This window comes from Crocodylus porosus, unplaced genomic scaffold (genome assembly GCF_001723895.1).
Source record: "Crocodylus porosus isolate Cpor-Errol unplaced genomic scaffold, CroPor_comp1, whole genome shotgun sequence".
NCBI classification, from domain to species: Eukaryota; Metazoa; Chordata; order Crocodylia; family Crocodylidae; genus Crocodylus; species Crocodylus porosus.
Window position 1 is genome coordinate 59,758,116 of NW_017728931.1, and position 19,468 is coordinate 59,777,583.

The following is a 19,468-nucleotide window of genomic DNA, read 5'->3' on the forward strand; positions in this document are numbered from 1 at the left end:
AAAAAAAAAAAAAAAAAGTTTTAATCATTTAGAACAGTGGATCCCAACCTTTTTTATACTGCGGACCAGCACTGGAGTGGGACGGAGCACATGGAGCTGGCTGCCTCCCTAGTAGGGCTGCCCTGCTGCCCAGCTTTAATCCCACACATGACTGCCGGGGGCGGAAGCTGCTCACCCAGGTGGACAGATAGGGGTCCAAGTGGGCAGCTCGTGCCATGACCCGGCAGTCAACTCTTCACAGCCTGGTACCAGTCTGTGGTCCAGTGCTTGGGAACCTCTGATTTAGCATATTAGGGCAATATGGAATATCATCCTCCTGGGGAAATAGTAGAGAGCACTCCAAATATTTAAAATTGGATTGTAAAGCAGTTCAGATTATCATTTGGGAACAATTATTCATTGCTTGGAATGTGGGGAAGCAGGAAAAGGTTGAAAGCTTAATATATGTTTTCCATTCATATGAGTTCAAGTGCTTATGTGCAGCGGCTTTATATATTTTATTACTGTATATTTATCAAGCCTGAACTCTACTTTATAAAAAGAAAATAAGGTTAATAACGACCAGTGTGTGGCTCTCAGTATTTACAGTATGTACGTGGCATACTGTAAACATGGGTAAAGAACCATTTGGCCCCTGTTGCCCCTTAGAGCATGGAGGCCTGGAAAGGACATATATTCTACTGAGTGGCATCCAGAGGACATCACTTCTCTTGCCTCAATTTGTAGGGCTCCTATTTCCATATCCAAGGGTGCCATATTTCCACTCCCAACCATAGATCTCTTGACACCTGTGTCCAATAAGGGGTCTCAGTTATTTCAATAAATCTGATGCTGATTAATGTACACTTGAGTAATACAATGGCCTTTATATGCAAGTTCCCTTACAGAAAATATATTTGTCTATCATCTCCCCTCTCTGTAATCATACCCCTCCCTTCTCTGCTCTCCGTGGTTATTACTTAACTCCTACCATAAATCATTTACTGACAAATGATAGAATTAGCTTTAAAGCTGTGGTGCTGAGGGTTTAACCCTCAGCACAGTAACACTGGTGTAATCCCAAGTATCACCCCAGTGATTCTAAAGACCTTAAAAGAAGAATATTAATTTTCAAATTATAAATGCCAGCAAAGATCTGACAGCATTGTCTCAGATTGAAATCACTGCCTATTCGAGAATGAGGGAACTGTTTGCAAGACTGTATCTGAAATAGCTATAATGCCTTCCTTAAAAATCGAGAGAGGAGAAGCAAGGGAAAAAAATCAAACAAACCTGAAGTGCAAGAGGGAAGAACACATCTTAGCATTTCAATTTAAACTGTGTCAAGACCAGCATACCACATGGTTTTTTTGCTATGGTTTACCACGTCCAAAGTGATGAGCTTCTATGTGAGTCCTAAGTGAGCTTCTAAGCAATGCTTGGGGCCAGCCAGGGCTGCTCTGACTTGACTCAGTATGCTGCAGCCCCGGGTGCACGTGTAAATGCGATGTCGGGGAGTTGTAGCCACCCCCAAGGAAGAGACAAGGGAGTTTGCAGCTGCAGCTAGGAGCAGCCCTGAAATTGTATATATGGTAGACCAGTGGTTCTCAACCTTTTTTGTACCAGGACCCATTTGTAAACATGATGTTCAGTTCCGACCTTGTAAATAGTTTAGGTAGAAAACAGTCCCCTGGCCCTACCGGTGCTGCTCACCCCCAACCCACAGCTTCCCATCCCACTGGCCTGCTGGTGCCCCTCACACCTGACTCACTGTCCTCTGCCTGCTCCCCCGTCTTGAGGTACACTGTGCCCCAGCCAGCTGCTCTGCAGTGGAGCCCCTGCACTGAGGCACATGGAGAAAGGGGAGCAACCAGCCCCTGCTTCCCCATCTCATGGCACACTGCGCCCCCAGCCAGCTGCTCTGTCTACACATGTGCAATAATTTATTGTGCTGACAGATACCACTTATAGCTGATGGGACTATCTAGCAGTGCAGTAAATAAGTTTGCTGCACCCTATTGCCCTGAATGTATACATGGTGATGTTTTACTGTGCAACAAATTAGTCTGCTGCTCAGTAAAGTGTCTTGTGTAGATACACCCTTAGTTCCTTAACCACAAGACCATCCTTCTTTCCAGAGGAAGTGCTATTTACAAGACTCACCAAGATTTAAGAAGCTGGCTGCTTTGCACAAATGTTACCCCTTGAGTATTAAAATTGTACCTCATGGTGTGTAGGGGCTGTTTCTGCCTAAGTCTATGGTTACAGCATTAGGCACCATCCTGAAAAGCAACAGTAATCAATAGAGTGTGCAGTTACTAGAAGCACTGAGCTGATATGCTTGTGTAATCACTAGCCACAGGACAGCTCTAAACAGCTTTGATTCACCTTGTAAGAATCAAAGGTGTGGCTGGCGACTTATTTCCCTGGCCACCTCCAGGACAATGAAATTCACCACACTGGTTAAAAATGCTGATTTAAAATTTCAAATGCTATCCAAAAAAACCCCAAAAGACTCCAGAGGAGCAGCTGTGATCAATGACTTTGCAGTGATATTGCTCTGGCATTTATAATATACAAGGCTGGCAGTGAGTACTACACTCTGGGCAGACCAGAATGCACTTGAGAATCAGCATCCCCTTGACCCTGAACTTCACCCTGGAAGAAAAAGCAGTTACTAGGAAGGCTTAATCTCTGGGCTTCACAGGGTTCCCTATCCTACTCCTCAGGGAGGCAATAGAGCCATCCAGCACCTGGATTTTGGTGGGAGAAAGCCTCAGATGAAACTATGCTGCCTTCTGTTTCTCACCTAGACTAAACCAATAGGGCAGGGAAGAAATGGTATACGACTGTAAATGATTAGCTGTCTCCTTTCCCCTCACCAAACTCACTGACCTTGTTCTCTCCGCTCATCAGGACAACCTGCTACCACGCTGAGGGAAAAGAGCAGAGCTTTGGTGTAGGAAGAGACTTAGTGGTGGGTGAGTTCAACTTTTTTTCATCTCAAGCTAGGAATCACATTGACACTGCCATTGTTACACTACTCAGTCAGCAGAAGGTATTTTCCATCTTGAAAAAGGCAAAGTGTTTGTGGTTCAGAGATCATTCCCCCATATTATCAAATCTTCCCGAGTCCCTGTGTCTGTGACCAATTCCTCCTGAACACCAGAGGACCAAGGAATGGTGCTGTAGTCCAGGATTCACCAAAGAACTGGATACCTAAAGCACAGCCTTCTTGTCATGTTTTCTGGCCCTGATTGTCAATTGGTCTAGAAGATCTAGTAAATCAACTAAGAAAATTAGCTATGAATTCCAGTCCTTTTCCAATAAAGGCTGAAAGGCTCTCCATCTTCTGCATCTTCTCTCATACAGAGAGAGGCTGCATCCAACAGCATCTCTTCTCAACCAAGATTAACTTTTGTTTAATGACCTTTCTTGTGTCTTGAATTCTAAATTTTACCCAATACCTAGTAATATGCTTATCCAAATTATGTCACATGACATCTTGCTTCACCCCAAGCTAATCTCCCTACCCACCTTTCTTGCTCTTCCCATGTGCCTTCTTTTTAATCTTCTTTCCTCGTGACTTTAATCTCTGATCTTGTATGACCAGATTCCTTGGCAGACATCCTAGACAAGTACCATGATCTTCTTTAGAGCAATGACAGACATAGGTTTAAGGTAAGCTATGTCAGAAGCCATCAGACACAAGACTATTCCATGTGTGTTGCAACCTTCAGCGGTGCTCCTAAAATGGATCCATGTGAGTTGTGGTCATCCTCACAATAATTCTCTTTAAATTATATATAATCTCTGGTAAATATGTTCTTGCTACTACATTCCCTCCACAAATTAATTCAGTCTCGAGTATGGTTCCTTGTGTGCTGCTCTGACCTTCCTTGCAGCAATGCTTTAGCTAGACAATTTTTAGTAACCAGTATCGCACAAGGTTGCAGATAAGGGAGAGAAGACCCACAGCTCTAAATGTCAGCTGTTTGAACTGGCTACCTAGGTATGTATTATGAATATTTCCAGCCTCAGCCATGACTGATGCCCATATCCGATAGCTCTGAGTTCTCAGGCTCTTTTCATTAGCAATGGTTTAAAGACCAAGGATAAGCAAAGAGAGGATACTCTTGAAAAGAAAAATAACTGAATCTAGTTTTAAGTGGAACTGTATTCTTGTTGCATCCTCCTTTCTGGACATGGCAGGCAGCTCCAATGCATCCTGCCATGGTTAAATTGTGAGACTAGACTACATTAGGCTGGCAGGAGGATATAGGGTGTATAACTATACTTGGGATAGGGGTATCTAACAAAGTGGGCTTCCTCATATTTGTGACCCTCAGATACCAAATGATGATGTGGCAGCATCTTGTACCCAACAGTCAAGTCCTAGACTGCAATGGTGTCCTTACCACAGTTCCCTGCAACCCTCCTTTTACAAGCCTGCCCTGCAAGTACCCAGGTACTAACCTGGGTTCTAGCCACAAAAAGGATTAAACAAATTCCACAATGGCCAGCTGTACACAATGGTAGTGCAATCCCACCAGTCACCAGCAGACATACTATGGAAGAAACTGCTTCCAGACTGATGAGCCTCAGAAGCAGACCACCCCACAGCACTTACATTTGCTTTTGTCAATGAACCTGACACTAAATGAAGAGCTAGGACAACATTAGACAAGACATACAATTTCTCCCCTCCTAGCTGTTGCAAGTGATTCCTGTAGGGCTTTTCTAGCCACAAAAATCTAATCTAGTCCCATTGGGTTTCACTGGACTTTTCCTAATCCCAATTTCTGAGCCAATCCTCATTTCATTCCTCCTCCCCATGTAGCTGGGGTACAGAGAAGTTATAGGGAACACTTACAGTCCAGAATGCTCCTCTTGGAGGTCATTAAATCACCTTCCTTCTGGATGAAGAGAAACATGTCTCCAAGGAGCCTCCTCCACCTGATATACCCTACTATTAGGTGACATCAGAGGGTGAAGGGACCAATCACAGGCCATTCATCCTAGGAGGAGGAGTACACATCTCTTGACAGCTCTGATCCTGGCTTTACCGAAGGTTCAGCTCAGGGGAGGTTTAAAGTCATTACGTTCCCTTTAAGGAAGGGTGTTTGGTTTTATGGCTTCACCCAAGAAGAGAGAGCTTTGTTTTTTTAAGCCCCTGTGATGACATTTCTACATGATCTTTAGGAAGCAAGACTGAAGATGACAAATCACCAACATCCTGGAACACAAACCTGTACGGCCCCTGCAGTGCCAGGAGGAAGGGAAGGGATGGAAATTATCAACTAAACTTCACCCACAATTCTACAGAAATTTTATATTTCCAGCAAACTCATTGGCAATGAATTAGTGAACAATGAAGATGTTATATTTTCATCATTGTTTCAGAGTCAAAACTTTGCTGGGATAAATGGAGTCAGTTCCCATTGCTCCTAGGATACAATGGCAGACTTTCTTCACGAGACTAAAGAAAGTATTTTTGGCACAAAGGGTTTGACAAGAGCTAGAAAGAGGGCAATGCAATCTTCCTTCATTTCCAATAATTTGTGGAAAAGTAGATGAGTAAGTGTGCTACCACCAACATTACAGGGTATGACCTGAGGGAAGAACCAGGGCTGATGGGTGTCTGTTAAGTTTCTGGCAGGCCCATGGATTCACATAATGGCAAAGGAGGCAGGCAAGGAAGAGAAACAGGTGAATCTTGATTCACAGCAAGTGTCTTGGCTTAGAATCATAGAAGGAAGGACCAGAAGGGACCTATAAGATCATCAAGTTACATCCTCTGCCATGGGTAGGAGGTAATTGGGCTCAAATGAGCTCAATGAGGTATTTGTCCAGCCTCTTAAGACCACCAGAGATGGTGACTACACCACCTCTGCTGGAAGTGTGTTACAGATTTTAGTTACCTGTACAGAAAAGACGTTTTTCCTTATGTCCAGCCAAAACTTTTCCTTGACTAGCTTGCATCCATTGGTCCACGTCTTCCCATGGGGGAACTTCTTTGAAAAGATGTTCACCTTGGTCCTAGTGTTCTCTCTTGACATATTTGTAGGCAGCTATTAAGTCGCCTTTCAGCCTTCTTTTGCTCAGGCTGGAACAGTCCTAGATCCCGAAGTCTCTCCTCATAGGGCCTGTCCCCCAGGCCTTTGATCATGTGGGTGGTCCTTCTCTGCATCCTTTTGAGCTTGTTCAACACTTTCAAGAAGTGAGGTGCCCAACTGCATGCAGTACTCCAGCTGTGGCCTCACCAATGCTGAATAGATGAGGAGAAGCACTTCCCTGGACCTGTTGGCAACACATCTGCTGATGCACTCCAGAGTTCTATTTGCCGTGTTGGTGACTTCGTCACACTGGTGGCTCATAGTCATCTTCTGGTCAAGTGTCACCCCCTAGGTCCCTTTCGGATGCAGTGCCAGCCAGTGGACCACCACTCATCGTATAGATATGGAGAGTGTTCTTCCTACTCAGATGAAGGACCTGGCATTTGTCCCTGTTGAACCTCATCTGGTTTCATTCAGCCCATGAGACCAGCTTGTCAAGGTCATCCTGAATCCTTGACTTGTCCTCTGATGTGCCCACTTGTCCCCACAGTTTGGTATTGTCTGCAAACTTAATCATTGCACTTTTCACTCCCTCATCCAAGTCATTAATAAAGATATTAAAAAGCATGGCCCAAGCACAGATCCCTGGGGTACGCTACTGGAGACGGCCTTCCAGGATGAGGCCACCCCATCAATCAAGACTCATTGGAATCAGCTGCTGAGCCGGTTCCCAACCCACCTCAGTGTAGCCTGGTCTAGGCCAGAACTCTACAACTTATCTGAGAGGACTTCATGGGAAAGAGTATCAAAGGCCTTGCTGAAGTCTTGGTAGATGACATCCACCTCCTGTTCCATGTCCAGGTGGTTAGTTACCTGGTCATAAAAGGACACCAGGTTTGTCAGGCATGACCTCCCCTCTACAAAGCCATGCTGGTTGCTTCTCAGTACCCCACCAGATGTGAGCTTGTGGGTGATTTCCTCCTTGACAATTTTTCAAAAATCATCTCCAGAACCCAAGTCAGACTGACCGGTCTGTAGCTGGCAGGGTCAACCCTCTTTCCCTTCTTAAAGATAGGTACCATGTTCACCTTCTTCCAGTCATTAGGGACAACTCCTGAGTTCCATGATTCCTTGAATAGCCTTGCTAGAGGTATCGCTAGGAACTCGGCCAGCTCTTTCAGCACTCTTGGGAGAAGGGCATTCTGGACCAGCTGAAAAGCATCCAACTGATGTTGGACAATTAGGTGTTGCCCTACTTAACTTTTGAGCACTTGCCTATGGAGGGTGGTTAAGAATGACCTGATCAGGAGCCCTGGATCCCTATAAAGTAAACAGAGAGACTTCAGAGGTTTTTAAGAGACACTCAGGTTCAAGCACCCTGTTGCTTTAGACAGAGAATGGGGAGTGATAGGAGCCTCAAAGTGTGTTTCAGAAAACCCTAAGGTACCTAAAGATAGCCAACTAAAAACATGAAACTACAAGGTATGTCTGAATCTGTACCCCATTCAACAGTTTAGGTGCTTGACTCAAACTGTCTGTTAAGCATCTTCAGTCACTCTCAATGCCAAGTCCCACCCTTGAGGGAGCTGAGTAATTAGTTTCTGAAATCCCCTTTCTGAAGCTGGTAGTGCAGTCTCTCGTGTTTTGCCAAATATGGCGGGCATTAAAACACATCACTTGGAAGTAGGAGACCTGTATTCTAGGCCTTCCTTACCTAGAGTGGATTTGAGCCTGCATGTTATACTTTCTAAGAGGGTGCCCTAGCTTCCAGGCTGTAGAGCAGGCTGGATGAAAATACTTTCTATCCTTCTTGTTGAAGGTGGGCCACTGGGTAGCCAAGAATGACAGACATGGGGCTAGAAGGAGACCAAGCAAGGGCATGTACTGAAGGACTCCTAGGTTCTAGTCAGGCTTATTTCTGATTTTTCTTCTTTAAACCAGTGACTGCTTAATGTAAAAGGCATAAACAACTCTGTAAGCTGGCAAAAGAGAGTCTGTCTCTTAGTGGTGATGGCATACCCACTGGAACCAAGAGAGGTTTCATCAGCTCTAGTCTTTGCATTTCTTAGGCAAAGTTTAGGTATCTCCCAGGAGTATCTGGACTTACAACAAATCTTGAGTGCTATATCCCACTTGAATATATAGAAGCCTAATGTAGATAACTAGGGGGCTTTACTGTCTGAATGAAGACATGTTATGAATTCTGTGAGCCATGGTACAAGGCCACTTTGACTCATTTAGTGGGTTAGGTGTGCCTGAGTACCTTTTATATCCCTAATGCAAGGCTCTGAATCTTGGCCACAGAAAACAAGTTGAACACAATATTACTATAATGAGGACATTTCTTTTAACAGGGGAAGGAAAGCATATATTACTGTAAATTCGCATGAATTTTAAGGCAACCCAAAGATTTTTTTGAAGCCTGAATCATGATGTTTGAATATTGAGGGTTGGCAATAATGTTTTGGAATTATTTGTCCTCACTGCAGTGTCTGGGTCGCACATGCACACAAATGCCCAGAGATTAATTGGGTTTAGAAGCTTTGGACAGCAAATGTGATTACTACAAGTGTGAGCCGGCTTGTTGGGGATAAAAACAGGTGCAGTACCTTGGCAACAGATTCTCCTCCCACAGCCACTGCTCATTTCCAAGTCTCCATCTGCCAAACGCAGTGTCAAGGATAGGTGCTATAGGGCCTGGGCCTCCTCTGGCCTGATATCTGCCCTGAGAGTGCTGTCAGGCCAAGAAGGTGTTGATATTACCTTTCTATCTGCTCACTGACATTGTGGAACCAACTCCTGAACAAACAACAAAGTCGTGGCAAATGAGAAAAACAGAGAGGTAGATCCAGGTCTGAAGGAGGAATTTCTTTGTGTGGCTCCACCTCCTCTACACCCCATCCTTAACACTCTTGGTGTGTTAATTTTGGTAGTCTTCTTCAGGAGTGCACTCCTTCCGGCTGTTCTGGGGCCATTCCTTGATGGTCAGAGGCTGGGAAACCTTCAGCATTAACCCCTCAGTACCCCAGCACTGGGGAATGGAAGAAAATAGGTACTGTTCCCCATCTGCATCCCCCAGTACTTCCCTGACTAGGCGGTCACCAATAAATTAACAGTCAAGCATATGGGAAAAAAAAGACGAAAAGAAACAACCAGCAGGGTGTACCATTCCCTTCCCTGGAAAGGGCCTCAGCTCTGACTATAAGTCTATGCAGGGATTGGTCTCAGGAATAGGTATTCTGCTGGGTCCCTTCACACTGCTTACCTCTTTTTAGTTAGGGGACATGCACTGCCCCAGTTCCAAAGTTAAGAGATTAACTTAAACCTTAAGTAAAAAAAAACCCCAGACAGTCCTTTCATGCTCTTAGGCACCACCCTTCACTCACTGAAGGATCGACTCTTGAGGTCTCTCTACCCCTTCCACACCTACTTGGTGATGGTTTCACTGGACTTCAGGCAGATGGCTCCTATGCTCTAACTGCAGTGCTTCCCTTTGTGGTGGCCTTCTGGCTACCTGTAATCTTTGCCAGGTGCCTCAGTGCTGCCAATGGCTGCAGATTGGTGCTTGTGGGAGAGTCTCACAGTGTCTCTGTTTCCTGGATGCTGAGGTCTCTCCCAGATTGCTCCACTCTGTGGCCAGAAGTACCCGCAGATGCTTTTTGGCTGTCAATCCTAATGGAGCATTTGTTTTGGTACCCGCAGTGTGCTGCTGCATGCTCCCATGGCAAGCCTTCTTCTAAGGTGAGTAGAGAGGAATTCTTCCCTTCCCTGGGGTTCCCTACAGCCCCATTGTCTTCCTCTTCACACACAGGCTCAGCTGTCTGGGTATTTTTCTTCATTGCAACTTGTATCCAGAGCTAGTTGGGAAACAATATTGACTCCATCCGAAAGTCTGATGAAAATGAAAATTTGACTTGCTTGCTAAAAAAATTTTTCCTGAAGATTTTCAGGCTTTTGTCAAAAAAGAAGTCAGATACATAGGTTTTTCACAACTGAAATGCAAAATTTTGTTTGAAAGGCAAACCTTTTGTTTTTTCGGGTTTCCAATGAAAACCCTGAAGACTTTTGAAAAAAATAAACTAATCTTTTTGGAAAAAATTCAGTTTTGTCAAAAAATTAAATACTGGCTAAAAAAGTTCTAATGGAAAATAGTCATTTAGGTCCTCTTGTGCTCTCCTTTTGTCTTTTCTTTATAGTTTCATAGTTAGTAGGGTTGGAAGGGACCTGAGCAGATCACCAAGTCTGACTCCCTGCCATGGCAGGAAAGAGTACTGGAGTCAAACGACCCCAGGAAGGTCAGGCCCATGCCTTTGGGTGATGACTTGAGCATCATGAGAAAAGCTCTCTACAAGGGTTGTGCAGCAGGGAGATGCAGGGCCAGAGCCTCAGACAACAGCCCATCCCACAAAACAGAGCTCAAAATAAGCATCCCAATTGCACCCCAGGTATGTGACTTCATCCTTCTCTCTCTCTGGTCCCCTTCCTTTTCTTCACTCTTTCCATTTACCCCAAGACTTTTTCTCCCTCATGTGAGGAAAAACCTTTGCTTTGTCAATGGGGAACAGGCAGCAGTAACCCTGCATTGTAATGTTAAGGCACATTCCAGTTGCAGGATGAATTCTGCTGTGAGAGGTGACTCAGAAGTCAGGTGCCATGTCAGTTCTCACTCCAGGAGTTCTCTCTATGGCTATGGCCTCCTCCTTGCCTTTGATTGCATCACACACTAACTAACGGTGCTGACAGACATGCAGGTCTCCACTCTAACTCATGCCACTTTACATAAAGTGCCATGAGTTGGAGTGATCCCCCTCCCCACCGTTTGGATTTGGGAAGGTGAGAATTGAGCCTGTCTGCAGGAGCCTGGGAGGGGGGCAGGATTGGGAAGGAAGAGGGCAGGAATCGAACCTGCCTGCAGAAGCCTGTCGTCAGTGTAGGATTCACCCCTCTCTCCAGGACCCGCCCTGCCGCGCCGGGCCCCTGCCTCCCAACTCTGGTGCTGTCTACAGGAAGGAAGGGGGAAGGGGAGGGGGAGTGAGCTGTAGTGTCAGGTTTACCAGGCCTGAGCTGCGGGGATGGAGAAGGGGAGGGGGAGGGAGCTCCAATCCACCTGCCTCCCCTTCCAGCTCATGTCAGGCAAACCCTAGCCTGCAACTTGCTCCCCTTCCCTTCCTGCAGACAGTGTTAGGGGCAGGGTTAGGCCATATCAGCCCAGCCCCAAGGATACGCATGCAACAGATTAACCCTAGGGAACACAAATTCCCTAAGGTGTTCCAAAGTGAAGCACCTTTCTCTGATCCCTCATTTGATGCAGGTTAATTTGTCATGCAATCAGCCACTTTAAAAGTGTTCTGGAGCAGTATTTGTATGTCACAATGTGGCTATATAGCGCTTTTAGGGAGCCAATTGCCCAACAACTTATGTCTGCACCCTAAGAAATTCAGCCTAATGCTTTTTTCAACTCTTGTTTTACGCAGCTCAGTCTTGAGCAGGTTCTGGTGCAGGGATCAGATAATACCATTAGTTTTGTCTTATTGGCCTAAGAAGGGAGAACTACCACTACTAATGCCACAGGCTAGATTTTCCTCCATTAACAAAGTTTCTTGTAACCCTATCCCACAAAATCTTTGACCCTATTTATGAGTGTGTATGTAAGTGTAACAAAACTAACAAATAATTAGTCAATTACTAATGTTTTAATTATAAAGGAAACTTGTGATTTAAAATATCCTGTGTGATAGATGAGCACTCTTGTGAAAAGATACCCTGCCTGAAGCTGAACTGGGAAGGGACAGTGGGAGCCTAAGTCAGTCTAAATCTATTGGACTTCATGGATCTATACAGCTAAGCAGCTGGCCTGAGTTTTTATAGAATTTTCAACCCCAGGTGAATGCATTTTATTTCATGATGATTTGAGACAAAAACTAGTGTCCATCATTACTGAGAAGGATAGGCTGAGAATAATCAAGGCTTCTATAATTCAGCTTGGGTCTTCTTCCTTCAGAGGAATGGCCAAGCAAAATGCCACTGAATTCCGATATAGGGTTTTAGTATAAACATGAATTGGGCTCTAGGCTGCAGTGAATCATTAAAAACATTCCTGTTGATGTTAGAAGCTCTGCTGCATGAGACACCTGGGTTGATTCCCCGAGTTAAATTGCTGAGCATTCATGTTTTCTGTGTATGGAAAGCAGATAATTGCACATGCAGAATCTTACTTATACTCAGCCTTGTCACTGTTAGGATCCACCCTGGAATATGTAAAACATGCCCTGTTAGCCATAAAACTGTCTAAGGCATTATGCTTTTTTAAAACTGTGTCTATTATGTAGGGGAAGATAAGATTTCCTGCAGGGGAGCAAGCCATATATTGTCAAAAGATTCCAAATCAGATGCCAGAAGGTCATTCAGGCTTACGTGGCCAGTCTGAGTTGTTGAGTCCTCTTGATTTGTTAAGGTTTCAAGTTCTCTTTTTTCTTCCACTAAAGAATGCTTGATTTCCACATAGATTTCATAGACATTAGTGCTGGAAGGGCAGGAAGTCAGCTGGGTCATAGGATCCCAGCAAGATAAGCATCCAATTTGTGTTTTGGTCACTTTACTAGCCACAGCATTGCATTGCAGGCTCATGTTCATCTTGTGGTCAATGACGACCCTCAAGTCTCTTTCTTCAATAGCACTAGCCAGCATAGCACTGCTGAGCCTATAAGCATGCTGCAGGTTTTTTTTCCCCAATTTGGAGAACCTTGCATTTGTCAGTGTTAAACACCATCAGGTTCTCTCATCCGCCCATTTGCTGAGCCTGTCCAGGTCAGCCTGGATTGCCCTCCTGTCTTCAGGTGTTAGAACAACTTCAAACACTTGTTAGAGCAGCTTCACATGTTAGAACAACTTCAAATATTTCATGATCTCTGCAGCCAACACTTCAGAAAACACGGTACACCAGGTTTTTTACATCAACGGATCTAAAACCCATGCTATGTGTCATGCACTGTATTTTTTTATTGCACTTTTGCACTTCCTTTCTTCAGAGCAGGGTTTGGAACAAACTGTCCTAGCCTGCAAATTATTCACCTTTGGCCAGCCCTGGGATCCAAGAAAAAACAACAATACTTGCTACCTGATTCTCTCTCACACCAATTTACATCCATATATATCTAATGAAGGTACTCCTGATTTAATATCATGTAAACGGAGAACAGAATTGGGCTCTTATACGAGAACAACATTCCTTATTCATAGACTTCAACACATTTTGAATCAGTAGTTAAGTATCAACATTCCCATGTTACAGATATGGAAGCAGAGGCCCAGAAGAGGGGACCAGAAGTATTTTTACCCAAGTTCATACAGTACACCACAAATAGTACGCTGCCCTATTGACCTCCATTCTTGTAACTCATGCATTGCTGCATGATACACAGATTGATTCAGTTCCTTACAAATGGTAAGTTTTCCCCTACCACTTACCTAACTCCCTCCTCACTTAGAATGGAAGCTCTCCCACCAGAAGGCTATACAGATGCTCAGTATCTTTTCTGATACCTCACCTTTGCTTGATGGTTGACCAGCAATAAAGCTGGGTCCAGCATGCAGGCACTGCTATGAAGAGAGATTCATTTTTAGGTCCACTAAAACTTCTCCAGTTTTTCTTTTATAAAACTTATATTTTTCTTCTCTTCCTCTCTTTTCTAGCTCCTGCTTAGAACCATGCACTATGACCTGGCACAGGGCCTGCCAATTCTTTTGATTAGATGTGTATAAGAAGTTAATCTCATTATCTGTATGACTACCAGAAGGCATATCACAGCTGGCCTAGCACCTGGTTGTACTTAAAACTGTGCCTGAACAATGCTATTTTTACAACAGTCATGTCCCCTTTGATTATCTTGAAGCTCTTCCTTAGATCCCCTAGCCTGCTTCAGAAATCTGATCTTGCTTATGGCAAGTTTGTGTAAACAGGGATTAATTTAGCCAGTAATTTTCCCTTAAAGAGACCAAGCTTGGATCTAAATAAAGGAAGAATTTTTTGCAAGATGTTTTCTGTAATAAAAATGATTTGACCCTACAGGCTTTGATCAACTTCAAATGGAAGATCAAACTATCTGGTGGCTAGATTAAGAGGAATAAAACGTAAACAAGTCAGTTGCAGATTTTTTTTTAACAATATCAGTTCCTTTTCCCAGATCTTTTAAAGACATCTTTTTTTTCTTTGCCAGCCAGCTTCCCAACCATCATGTGACCTTTTAAAACATCTTGGTTCAGCATTCTTTTCTTCTTAAGGAGATGTTATTTTTTTCTTGCTCTTACTTGTCAACAGATACTTCCTTCATTCTCTCCTCAGATAAAGTGTAGTTGGATTCAATTTCTCTCTTGAGTATCCTATAGTCAGCTTTAATGAACAAAACAAAAACAATAAAACTGGAGATTTTCAAAGTGAAATCAATGGATAAGTATCCTGCATTCCTTTGATAATTGCAACCTATTGCCTGCCTAGTGACCAGGGCACAGCCAAAATTAAGCTGCTATACTAACCTTGATCTTAGCTACAAGATGAGGAAAAACTCGATTGAATGTGGACTTCCATTTCTGGATGGATTTACCGAAGAGATTGCAGTTTGCTCTCTGAAGGGAGGTGCAAACACAAGCCAATGTTACGACCCTGTGTACCAATTTACATGTAATCTGGGAGCAGTTCCTTACTCCCTTGTAAACTGCCTGAACATGAGGCAATTTTGGGATACCTGTGTTATAAGAAAACCTGGTCTTCTTTATCTTGGTTTACTTTTAAAGGAGCCTTTAGCACAGGGGTGGGCAGTTATTTGGGCTGTGGGGCCACTTAGGGAGTTTGGAGCTGTTGCAGGTCAGGTCAGCACTCCACTCCCCAGCAGCTCACCAAAACTCCCTAAGTGGCTTGCGCTTGGCTGGGCAGCTGGGATGGGACTGCTGGCAGGTGGGGAGTGGCATCTGGGAGTGGGATGGATGGGCAGGGCTGGGGCTGGGATTGGAATCGGGGTTGTGAAAGCATGGGGCCAGGGCCTGGGGCAGAGCTGCAATTTGCTCCCTTCATGTCCCTGCAACAGGCTTTGGTTCTGCAGGCAGGGGCATGCAGGAAGAGGAGTGTGGCTCTGCCCAGGGCCGCAGCCCTGCACTGTCACTGCCCGGAGATCCTGGGGTCTCCATGGAGACCAGCTAGGACCTGTGTGGGTAGGGCACATGGCTGGGTGGATGGGATGGGGCTGCAGAGAGGGAGGGAGCAGAGTCCAGTAGGGGGATGGGTGTGTGGGGCCAAAACTGAGATAGGGATCACAGGGCAGTGACAGGGAGGGGCTAGGGCCTGGGGCAGAGCCATGATCTGCTCCCCATATGTCCCTGTGTGTCAAACCGGTGCCCATCACAGGGGCGTGCCGGTAGTGGATTGCGGCTCTGCCCTGGGCCCCAGCCCTGTGCTGTCACTGTCCTATGATCCTGGCCTGTGATTCTGGTCCCACCTGCCCATCCCTCTCCTGGATGCTGCTCTGTGCCCACCTGTGGCCCCATCCCATCTACCTGGCTGCACTCCTTGCTCGTGTGTTGGTGCGTATGGGGTGGATGGTCCAGGGTGCCTGGGTACTGGTACTCGGTAGCAATGAGAGACAGTGTTACTACCAGGCAGTGAATTCAGCCGCTGTGTCTGGGATGGTGGGACCAGTCACATGAGCCAAGGCCTGGGCTGTCCCCTGCTCCTGGGCCAGGCGGGGCTGAGGGACCTGCTGCTGGTTGGACAAAATCTCTTGACAGGCCGGGTGCAGCCCCTGGGCCATGTTTGCCCACCGCTGCCTTTCTGCAGCTTGGATAGGGAAGGGCTTTGAGTAACTTCACAGACTGAACTGTCTGAGCCTGAGTTCATAGAGTTCAGTTGTGGTTATATAGCGGCTTCTATATAACGGTGGTTATGCAGAGCTTGTATGTAATGGAACTTTTTGCTCCTGATGCACGAAGTGAATAACTAGTGAGCACCAAAAAAGAGTATTTGTGCTTAGTTAATATTCTGTTCAGACACTTGGCTATCCTGCCCTGCGTCCGGACCACACAGATTCTGGGCAATCAAGGAGTCTGGGGGAAACATGTATAGGGAGCTCTTCCTTGATTTTGTACCCAGTAATTAGTTGCTATTTTGAAATGGTGACCCTTTCCAAGAGGAGGAGTTAGTATGTGGCCACACAGGGAACATTCTAAAGAGGGGAAGATTGTTAGTGGCGATGGAGATTTCCTGGGACCAATATGGTTCTTCTAATTTGGTAACTTGCTCCCAGCACTGGAAGGTTCAGAAGAACACACTGTGCTACAGCTCGCTGAGGACTGGATTGACAAATTCCTCCCAAATATCTCCACTGAATGATCTATTTTATGCCCAGAAGCTTGACATTTCTTTACACTTCTTGTGAGCTGATCTTCTGCAACCACCAGTTTTCTTAGAAGTTATAAAATAACCCATTTCCTTTTTTGTGTCTCGGGGACCACCCTAAAACATGGCCCTGCACAACATCATTGCTCATTTCAATTACAGCTGGGGAGAAGAATGGTGGATTGAAATTTAGGTATAGCATTAATTTGTTCTCTGCTTTGGACCTTGGGACCCCTATATACATGTGGCAAAGCCAGAACCCATCTCTAAAATGGCCCCACCTTTCTGTCCCTACCCAGAGCCCTGTCTCCTCACAGATACTCTCTCCCACTGCCCCCTGACCAATTAAACAGTCCTCTGAGGTCTTTCCTGGATCTCTGTCCTGATCCCTCTCCCCCTTATCAGACAGTCTTTGCTGTGGATCAACCTTTTGCCTTCTGAACCTTTCCCTTCCCTGCCCCCCAAAACCCTGATCTTTCCCTGCTCAGCCTCCTGTTATGCCTCCTAGCCCTCATTCTCTGTTTAGGCTCCTCTTTAACTTCACCTAAACAGGCTCCCCCAACCCAGTAGGTGAGAGTAGCTGCTAGCAGGACACATGCGTATTCCTTCCTAGCTTTTGAGCTGAGGTCAAGAGTTATACGATTAGCTCTTTAGCTGGCCTGAAAGCTGCTTACACAAGCATTACATCTCCAATCTTCTCTTCATCCTTCAGGGAAATCTCTTCTGCAAATATCTGGAGAGACAGACTGTCCAGTCACATTTCCTCAGGGACTCAGACTCCTGACCTAAAAAACACCTGCAAGCCCACTGATCTGAATGGATTCTGGAAACATATGGCTTCTGGGAGCCTTTGGGAGGGACTTGGGTCAGGAATCCCATCAACCCCATGCTGTGTGCTGTGCTTCCGGCCTACCCCATGAGCACCCTGTCCCCCACACCACCCCCAACCCTTTTTAGCTAGTCACCTGCCCCATGGTTTCCATGCAGAACCAAAATATGACAAACAACCATAGTTATGCACATATTCACATGCCAAAGTCTGGATGAACTTGGACTTTCAAACTTCTGAATACTCATCCAAACTGAATTCAGATATTGACATTTGGAAGTCAGATCACTACTGCCGCTATGTTGCAGTATTGTGATGCTGCTTCATAGTCGAGGTGAAGTAACTATATAGGATACAGTGATATTTTCCAGCTAAGCACATCATTTAAACTTCACATGCTGTTTTGATGAGATTCCAGCAGAACAGGCTCTATATGTCGTGGTTTTTCTGTCCTGTTCATTCACCTATAACGACTGAATTGAAATGAGACCAAATCTCAGAGTCCTCCAAGAAATGAAGGAATGGAATTGTGTTTCTCCGGCTAGGTCTAATTGGCATAGGTAACTCTGCCCAGCTGTAGAACCCAAAGCGTATTACAAACCAGGAAAGACATTACTCCTTGCAGAGATGAGGAAACTGAGGCACAGAGAGATGAAGTGACAGAATCAAGATTAAGTCAACATGGGAATAGAATGTAGGTCCTTCAAGTCCCAGTTTGTGCATCATCTCCTTGGTCTGTGGTTCTCAAACTGTGGGCTGAGGGCCACTGATGGTCAGCAAGGCCATGGGAAGCATTTGTGGTTATTTTACAAAACTAGGATCTCATGTTCATTTATTTGTCTTTGTAAGGTTTTCAATTAAGAAGTTGGTTATAAGGTTGCATAACTGTTGCAAATAATGAGGGAAGATAGTGGTCCCTTGGGTCAAAAGGTGTGGGATCTGTTGCCCTAGACTATTTTCTCTCTCTCTCTCTCTCTCTCACACACACACACCCCCTATGCACAAACTCATGCCTGAGCACACAGTGTATTATATACAGCATTCAGACCTATCTTTAAAACTAAAGTGCATGTCTATACACATTTGCATATGTATGTCTTGATATGTACACATACCCACTTAAAAATACAAGCATGCACATATGCACGCAGAGTATTTAGTATATGTACCCTCCTTCCTCCCCATGCCACCAAAAAAAAGTTATTCAGAACCAAACTACCTTGGAGCACAAGTGGGCAATTATTTTGGCTGGCGGCCACTTAACAAGTTTTGGTGAGCTGTTGAAAGCTGTGCATTTAATATCTTTCAGAAGATATCGTTTTAACAAGCAAATCATACTAAAAATTAAACACCTACTGTAACATATTTTAATTTTATTTCAGAAAATATTTTTTGTTCTGATCTACGTGTTTTTGTTATTCACAGAGGCGATTACATAATAACTCAAAATAAAGTCTTACTCTTGTACATTGTGTATTATGTGTGTGAGGGTGTGGGCAGAGCCCAAGCATTGGTGGGGGGCGGGGAGAGAAGGGTACATTTGACCAGGGCCCGGAGATCCAGAGAGGCCTAGCCTAGGCTGCAACCTTATTACCATGAGGAAAAAAAACAAAGAGTAAATTGTAGGCCATGCTTGAGGATCTGTATGGAAAGTTATGGGGGGCTATATGGGGTCTCCACTGTGAGATTTGCTGGAGCCCATCGAGAATCAGAACAAGGGAGTTTCTGGCCAGTAGAGCAGAGAGAGTGTGCTTGTGCAGCTCATTCTAGGACTCCTCCTTTGAGAGACGGAGGGGTTTCTGCTTCCCTATGTGACTTGCTCTCTCAAGAACTACAAGTCCCAGAGTCCCTTGTGCACAGAGATGGAGAGGGGCGGGACAAAGCACCAAATAACCAGGGTCATTGAGCCCAGGGACAGTGGCAGCCACAGTGTTGCTGGTAGGATTTAAAACCCAAAAGGGAGCAATGAGTTAGGCCTGGTGGTCTAAACATTGCACAGAGAAGAACTGAAACGGGGATAGGGTTAGTGCCTGGAAGGAAAGGACATTTCTTTCTCTCTCTCTCCCCACCCCCCTGCATGCCTGGCTATAAATACAAATTAGGGAGCCAGAAACCTAAGGAGGTAAAACTAAGGGAACTAAAAGAAGCTAAAAGACACCAATCAATCCTCCAGTTTTTCAAAACAGACAAGGCCTTTCTCCAGTCTGGCTCAGGCAATAC

At 45.0% G+C, this 19,468-nt stretch overlaps 1 protein-coding gene across 3 annotated transcripts in view; it reads right to left on the minus strand.

Annotated features, from left to right (window-relative positions):
• PDE6H (phosphodiesterase 6H) overlaps positions 1 to 19,468 on the minus strand; it is a 47,300-nt gene that overhangs the window by 5,102 nt on the left and 22,730 nt on the right. Inside the window, exon 1 of one of the 3 annotated variants that reach the window (XM_019545176.1) lies at positions 4,853 to 4,926. The exons of 1 other annotated variant lie outside the window; for it this stretch is intronic. The gene's annotated coding sequence lies outside the window, so the exon portion shown is untranslated. Of the gene's footprint in view, positions 1 to 2,202; positions 2,242 to 4,852; positions 4,927 to 19,468 lie in introns of those variants that run through there. One more of the 3 variants, XM_019545177.1, reaches the window with a different exon arrangement.